The following is an 8,022-nucleotide window of genomic DNA, read 5'->3' as shown; positions in this document are numbered from 1 at the left end:
AGATGTAACATATCGTGACTGCAGAAGACCTTTTTCATTTTGAAGAATGCTGTTCGAGCTTTCTCTATCCTTGTCTTTACTTCACTCATCAGATACAAGCTAATAATGTTGAAGATGATGGCTATAGTCCTAATCTTACAATAAAATTGAATATTATAGGTCCCATAACTTAGTGATAATATATTCAGTATATCAAAGCCTGGAACATTCTGGTGATGAGATTTAATTGAAAGAGAGAGAAAGAGAGAGAGAGAGAGAGAGAGAGAGAGAGAGAGAGAGATATGCTGGAGTAGGCCTAAAACAATTAAATCCCCACCACTACGAAGTATACAGCTTGGAATTTGGGCCAGTTCCTTTCAGCTCAGTTTCCTTCATAGATTATTGCGGGACAAAATGAAGAGAAAACCCTATGAAAGTGAGCTAGAGTTGTCTGAGGAAAAACAGGTCATACATGCAACAAAAACTGAATTCCAAAGCTGAGCTACCCCTTATGAAAACATGGAGGAAATCCCACAACTTCAAAAATCTTGACCAACTGTCGGTTCCACTGAAGGTGCTAAAACGTAAATGATGATACATCTGACTCAGAGGCCGGCTTCTTCCTAGGACAAGACAAGTGAAAAAGGGAAATTTATTACCACAAGAATGCTAAAGAATCTAGAAAAACAGCCTGATTCTCTAAAGAAATAAGACAAACACAAGCCCTGATTTGCATCATTCACTCATTTTTCAAGATAAGTCACACTACTTGGTCAGCTTAATGCGGAATTAAACCTTTAGTTCCTGGACCCTCAAGATTTATGGCTTACCTGGTGGATCACAGCTCCATGACCTGAACTGAATAGGCCTCTGTGTGTGAATCAGACGTGCAGATTTAGGCTTATAAAAATGAAGCAACATTGTCTTGAAGGCAGTTCTGTTCTTTCTGCAGTGGTTCACACAACTCTGGACCAACGGATAATAAAGAACATGAGCAGATGATGAAGACTGGAATGGGGCAGTGAAACCACAGCTGTCATTCAGATTTTCTAGGAGTGCTATAGAAAGTGGGATCAACCTATAATTAGGTACGTTCTTTTTTTCTTCTTCACAAACTGGCTTTCTATTTCTGCTTGTTGTACAAAAAACATTGTACAAAAATCAATATAACTTACACTATTTTTCTTCTAAAGGGAAATTGGAATCTTGGGCTTTGAGGAACAAGCAGATTGATTGAATTATAAACTTTATATCCCCTATTTCACTGCTTTAAAAAGAAAAACACCAACATAATCCCAAATTGGGACTGTTATCTGGAGGTTCAACCACATTAAGAATGTGTACACGGTTACAATGGAAAGGTCTAAAATGTGTTTAAAACCAAAAACTTCCTTAAACCTCTATCAGGATAGGATAACAATATGACTCAGATGGATTCACACAGCATTTCTAAATAATCAGAATCTTAGACACATGTCACAAATGAGTATCAAAAGCTTCTAAAACATAACACCAACCATAACGGAACAGAGAAAGATTTCCACAACTGAATTGCTTACATCTTTTGACTTACCACAAGATAAAATTGTGAATCACTTAGGTGGGGTGTGTAGTGTAGAAACTGAATAATAAATAAAATAAAAATTCTGGCAGATGTCAAACTACCAGGAAGGTATTCCCATGATTTTCAATGGATAGGAAGGTATATGGTGGTGGGAAATACTTTGCCAGACATCAAAATATTCTTGAATTTATCTCAGAAGCAACTTGGGACAGCACAAGGCTTTCTGAACAGATAAATATCAGGTTTACAGTCGGCTGCACCTTTGGCAACCAAGCTCCTCTCATATTTTGTATTAGCTACGGCTGCCAGTAGCAAACTCATCTAGAACACATGGCAATAATTCAAATTGTATGTGACTTACATGACCAGAAACTGTTCTAGGTAATAACCCAGCTGCTCTGCTGTTCACATAAGCAACTGGGGCACAGATAGATAATCTTTCTGGATATAACTATATACTTCAGGGGTTGAGGAATGCGTTAGGAGAGCTATCACAAAATGAAAACTAGGGTTCTATGATCAATCACAAGACTCTCATGCAGGTACCAAAAGGTTTCTTCCTTCCCTGGCTTACTTTTGTCTTATTTCTGAGTAGGTGAATTACTCAATAATTCAGAATAGAGCTGGAAGAGACCTTGGAGGTCTTCTAGTCCAGCCCCCTGCTCAAGCAGGAGACCCTATACCATTTCAGACAAGTGGTTCTCCAGTTTCCTCTTAAAAACCTCCAGAAATGAAGCACTCACAACTTCTGAAGGCAAGTTTCTCCTTAATTTCAGGTTCCTTATCTCCTTGATTAGTGTCCATCCATTGTTTTTTTGTCATGCACTCTGGTGCTTTGGGGACTAAGTTGACCCCCTCTTTGTTGTGGCAGCCCCTCAAATACTGGAATACTGCTATCATGTCACCCCTAGTCCTTCTTTTCTCTAGACTAGCCATATCCAGTTCCTGCAACCATTTTTCATATGTTTTAGTCTCCAGGCCCTTAATCATCTTAATTGCTCTTCTCTGCAGTTTTTCCAATACCTCAACATCTTTTTTTTTGTAATATAGTGACCAAAACTGAATGAAGTATTCCCAATGTGGTCTTACTAAGGTTTTTAAAAACAGAACTAATACTTCCTGTGATTTCAATTCTATGCCTCTGTTTATACAACCAAGGATTGTATTAGCTTTTTTGGCTGCTTTCACACACTGCTGGCTCATATTTAAGTGATTGTCCACTAGGACTCCAAGGTCCCTCTCACAGTTACTGTTTTTAAGCCAGGTTTCGCCGAATCTGTATTTGTGCCTTTAGCTTTTCCTGCCTAAATGCAAAACCTTGCTTTTCTCCATATTAAATTTCATTTTGTTGGATAGGGTCCATTTTTCAAGTCTGTCAAGATCTTTCTGGACCCTAAACTTGTCTTCTGCAGTGTTGGTTATTCCCACAGTTCAGTGTCATCTGCAAATTTGATGAATTCCCCTTCTATTCCCTCATCTAAGTCATTTATGAAGATATTGAAGAGTACTGGGCCTAAGACAGAACTTTGTGGTACCCCACTGCTTCCTTCCTTCCATGTAGATATAGTATGAGCAGTATTGACTACTACTATGAGTAGTATTAAGGAGCACTCATTGAGTATGGTTTGTCAGCTGGTTACAAATCCATCTAGTGGTGATGCTGTCTATCGCACATTTTTCTAACTTACCAAGAAGTAGGCTGTGGTCTACTTTGTCGAATGCCATACTACAATCTAAGTATACTACGTCCACAGCATTTCACTGGTCTACTAATTTAATCACTTTGTCAAAGAATGAAGTAAGATTGGTTTGGCATGATCTGTTTGGCATGATCTGTTGCAGCAACCCACATCTTCTTCTTTTTAATCTGTTGGGTATATATAGCCTAGAAACATTCTTGGAAATCACAAAGTTTCAGAGGTAGGTGCTTTTTTTTTTTTTTTTTGAAGCTTTTATGTGAAACCTTGAAGAAAAATGATAAGAGAAAGTGTTTACGAATGAAAAGCGGAAGATATATTTGAAAAGAAGCAAAGGCACCTACATCCTGATTGCAAGAGATAAGATCCATTTTCAATCAGAAACTGAGATGGCATTTGTTCCTTCATCTCTATTGCATCTCTCCTAATAGGGGCAATTACCCCATTCTATTTCTGATTGACAAATAATAGAAAATATTAGATCCATGTTGTAGTGAACAAAAATTCTCAATCTTTCTCAGCTTGAAACAGCTGTTCAGCCATGAATGCCACCTGAAGGAGCCTGGGTTATTTTCCCCCCTAGGTATTTGTCATATTGCTGGTAAATATAATATTACTCCTTTTCATTTTACAGAATGCGGGTCAGTATCCTGTTCAGCCCTTATTATTTATTATTTATTTTTATTTTAGTTTATTAAATTTTTATACCGCCCTTCTCCCGAAGGATTCAGGGCGGTGTACAGCCGGAATAAAATACAAAATATATACAATTAAAAAAAATTAAAATAAACTATTACTAAACGGCCGGTAATTTAAAAGATTTAAAAATTTAAAATATTACTAAAACCCCAATTTAAAATCAACTATTTATGCCAGTCCTGCTTGAATGAATAAATATGTTTTTAGCTCACGACGAAAGGTCCGAAGATCAGGCACTTGACGTAAGCCAGGGGGGAGTTCGTTCCAGAGCATCGGTGCTCCCACAGAGAAGGCCCTACTCCTGGGGGCCGCCAGCCAACATTGTTTGGCGGACAGCACCCTGAGAAGGCCCTCTCTGTGAGAGCGTACGGGTCGATGGGAGGCATAAGGTAACAGCAGGCGGTCTCGTAAGTACCCGGGTCCTAAGCCATGGAGCCCTTGAGGCCAATTCACAATGTTCCATGAACTGCAGGTGCCAGCTAATTTGTATCTTATCCTTTTATGTGGCTAAGGAATGTTTTCTATCAAGGAGTGCAATTGGCTCTTCCATTTTGTCACTGACCTGATTTTCCTTCTCTCTTTTTTTATAATCCCTGTCAAGACACATCTTTAGAAGATGAGAGTCATCGTACCATTCCTGCTATCTTTATTTTTCACTGTGGGTGTTTCTCACTTCCATGTGAGTATAATACCTGTACCATTTTCACAAGCTAATTTACTTGCTTTGGTTTAAATGTTTGAATATTTGCTGTTGAAATACTGGTTCACAAGACGTTGCATCAAGTGTGGCTGAGATATGTAGATACAAAGAGAAAATCATCTTGAGGCTTGTATTTCAACCTACATCAAGGGTATTTTTTTTAAAAAAACCAATGTATTAATTTTGCTAAATATATGAATGACTATTGATAGATTAGAAGGAATGCTGGATGAGCTGATCACTGCCAGCAACTGTGGCAAGCAGGACTTGAAATTTCATTCAAAATCTTGATAGGTAATGAACATGGGTGTTTCGTTTCAATGGCTCTCAGATGGAACTATCCATCTATCCCCAGTATATTGCTGGAAAGGGATTGTCCTTGTTAAAATATTTCAAAGTGATTGAGATGTCCCTTTCCCCCTTAATATTGAAAAAAACCTGGCATGCTTATTACAATGCTAGGCTCTTGGATAAATGAAGGTTTCTAGGTGGTCCTTGGAACAGGCTTATGATCACACAATGTTCCACGATCATATGGTGATTCCAAAAAGCATTTTTAAAAAGGCTTTCCTCTTCAAAAACCTGCCATAGCTGTAAATATGACAGGCTCTTAAATTATTAAGATGAAAAATAGTATCATCTTTGAAAACTTAGACAAGAATGACCATTCCATATCCAGTCTGCTGAATTTCTATCAATTTTAAAATCAAATCAGTAATACAGTGCATGAGAAATCTGATAAGAGCAGTGGCGGCGCAGTGGTTAGAGTGCAGTACAGCAGGCTACTTCTGCTGACTGCCGGTTGCCTGCAATTTGGCAGTTTGAATCCCACCAGGCTCAAGGTTGACTCAGCCTTCCATCCTTTTGAGGTGGGTAAAATGAAGACCCAGATTGTTGAAGGCAATAAGTAAACCGCTTAGAGAGGGCTGTAAAGCACTGTGAAGCTGTATATAAGTCTAAGTAGTATTGCTAATATAAAGACTTGCCCTGATCTGCTAAACTTTATCTGGCAGTGGCAGATATATTGTATAAAGAAAATAAACATAACTTTGGCACGATCAGGCAATTCAGAAATTTGAAAGTCCTGATGGAAAATGTGATATCAATGGCCCAACCAATCTTCAGGTTTCTAAAGTGACATCTTCAGAATCTTTCTATTCAGATAGCTATTTTGATCTGTCATTTATGTGAGGGAAGGAAATGATACAGTGATTTTTTTTTCTATTTTCACAGGATTATCAAATTCCACAGGAGAACTATGATAATTATGCAAATGCATATCTGCACTGGGTAAAATACTTATATCCCAACTTGATTGGCTCAGTTGAAACACAGCCATATTATTTTGTTCCGTTTTATTATTACCCAACAAAACCAGATGCAGAGGTTCCAGTCGATGAGGGAAGTGGTGGTGGCCCACCAACATATATTGAACCAAGAAGAAGGAGAAGCATCCTATTAAGAATGATTAGGAAGTAATAATTCGTGAAGATCATATTTACGTGATGTGGGGAAGGTTATAATCAGAGCATGAAAATGGCACGGAAATTAAGGGTTAATTCAACTTGTGTAGGTCTTCAGCTCTTTGTTTTGTTTAACCACACCCCATCCTATCTCCAATACTGCAAACAATATTAAAAGATAACTCAGAATATCCAAAGAAATGATGCAAATCTGAGCCTGAGTTGGAATGTAATTATTCATTGTTCCTGTTATAATCTGCTTTGTGGAAGATAAGATGTGCTAATATTGTGCTCACTTCTCTTTCTGTTTGTTTTTTTACCACCATTCAGTAAACCAAAGATATTCAGGATTCATGAATGGCTATTGTTTTCCTGTCTATGATAAATGACTTATGTAATCGCTTGGGAATACATAAATGTTTAAATTAAAATGAATTTGAAAAACACGCTTTGAAATTTATATTTTCTTTAGAAGTTGGGCCAGGTTTAAAATATGGGGATCATGAGGAAAACTTTCACATTGCCTATGAGTCTTTAAGTATGTATCAATTTTAATCAGAACATATGTGAGAGTATCTATTTGTTTGCAGGAACAACTATAACCCCATTTTTCCACTTTTGGATCCATGATTTTCACCAAGTAGAATATAACCATCTCATTTGATAGCCATTGCTTCCTTCAGAATATCCACTATCACAGAGAATGTAGCCTTTGGCAATCGTGTGCTGTATTTTATAATTTGGAGAGTCTGAGAACTGCAAACAGGGTGGTTGGGGGACTTATCAACTCTATGGGCAAAGCTAGACCTTGGAGGGTTGAATACATGATTTTGGGTTCTGACAGCCTATTTTAGGTTGTCGCTATTAGGTTTTATCTATTTCCTACCTGAAAAGAGTGAGAAATTACTCTGTCAATTTTCAGGAACTGCATTCAGATGGGGTTTCAAAACCTACCAAAAGGGGGCTCTAGAATTAGAGGTTCGCACCAACGTGTTAGTGCTTCCTCCACCTTCCAGACACAATGGAACTGAGTTGGCAATCCTAGAACAATGTGTCAAACCTGCACAACTTTCAGATGTGTGGACTTCAACCTCCAAAATTCCCCAGCCAATTCTGGGAGTTGAAGTCCACACATCTTAAAGTCAGCAAGGTTCAGAAACAAAGTGCCAGAGAATTAAAACTCATTAGAAATTCATTGGAAAATCTAGAGAGAATTAAAACTCAATGTTCAATTATAAAATTAAGTTCTTCATATTGTAAGTCCAAAAAAGTCTGAGTTATGAGGCAAAAGGATATATTTCCAGCTCAGATAATCTTCTCGTGGATAAAATTAACAATTTGAAGAACTGTTTCTTGAAGTTTTGCCTCTGCAATTTTTTTTTACAGCAACTTTGCCTTCTATTCTGTTGCTCCAGTGATTCCATAACTGATAGATGAGAGAAGGTGGTTTCCAGTTTCTCCTGCTGTGGCCTGGGTGGGTTTTTAATCCCCCAATTTAGCCCTCAAACGTTTTCTTCGTCTTGCTGCCACAGAGCATGAGCTTTTGTGAGATTTCAAAATGTGGTTTCATGAAAGGCTTAAGGGCAGTGTGATAAAAAGAGCAGCCACTGCCAACACTCCTTTTCAGGGCAGGGGTAAGTGGGTGGGGCAAACCTCAGAGCATGGGTAAGTGGTGGGGAGGCAGAAATGCTTTGTGATAGCCCATCTAGCAATTTCCATGTTGGAGCCTCTATTTCTTAGTATCCCTGGTAGGACAGTGACAATGTTTACATGAAAAGAAAGTCCTCAAGGATCTTAGGATAAAGGATAGTAGTGGTGCCATGCTGGTGACAATTGTCCTAAGTTGCTTAGATACATTCCAGCCAGGATACTTGTGGATTCTCACATCCATGGACCATGTGACTCTAATCATTATTATTA

The 8,022-nt window shown here is 38.2% G+C and overlaps 1 long non-coding RNA gene across 1 annotated transcript; it reads left to right on the top strand.

Moving 5' to 3' along the window:
• The first annotated feature begins 932 nt into the window (after positions 1–932).
• Positions 933–6,502, top strand: LOC131191988 (uncharacterized). Its single transcript, XR_009153618.1, has 3 exons — positions 933–1,067; positions 4,541–4,618; positions 5,873–6,502. It is a non-coding gene; the product is annotated as an uncharacterized LOC131191988 (long non-coding RNA).
• The last annotated feature ends 1,520 nt before the right edge of the window (positions 6,503–8,022 follow it).

The sequence above is a fragment of the Ahaetulla prasina genome, chromosome 2, assembly GCF_028640845.1.
Source record: "Ahaetulla prasina isolate Xishuangbanna chromosome 2, ASM2864084v1, whole genome shotgun sequence".
NCBI lineage: Eukaryota > Metazoa > Chordata > Lepidosauria > Squamata > Colubridae > Ahaetulla > Ahaetulla prasina.
Note: the sequence above shows the minus strand (reverse complement) of the source record. Positions and strands in the feature narration are given on the sequence as shown.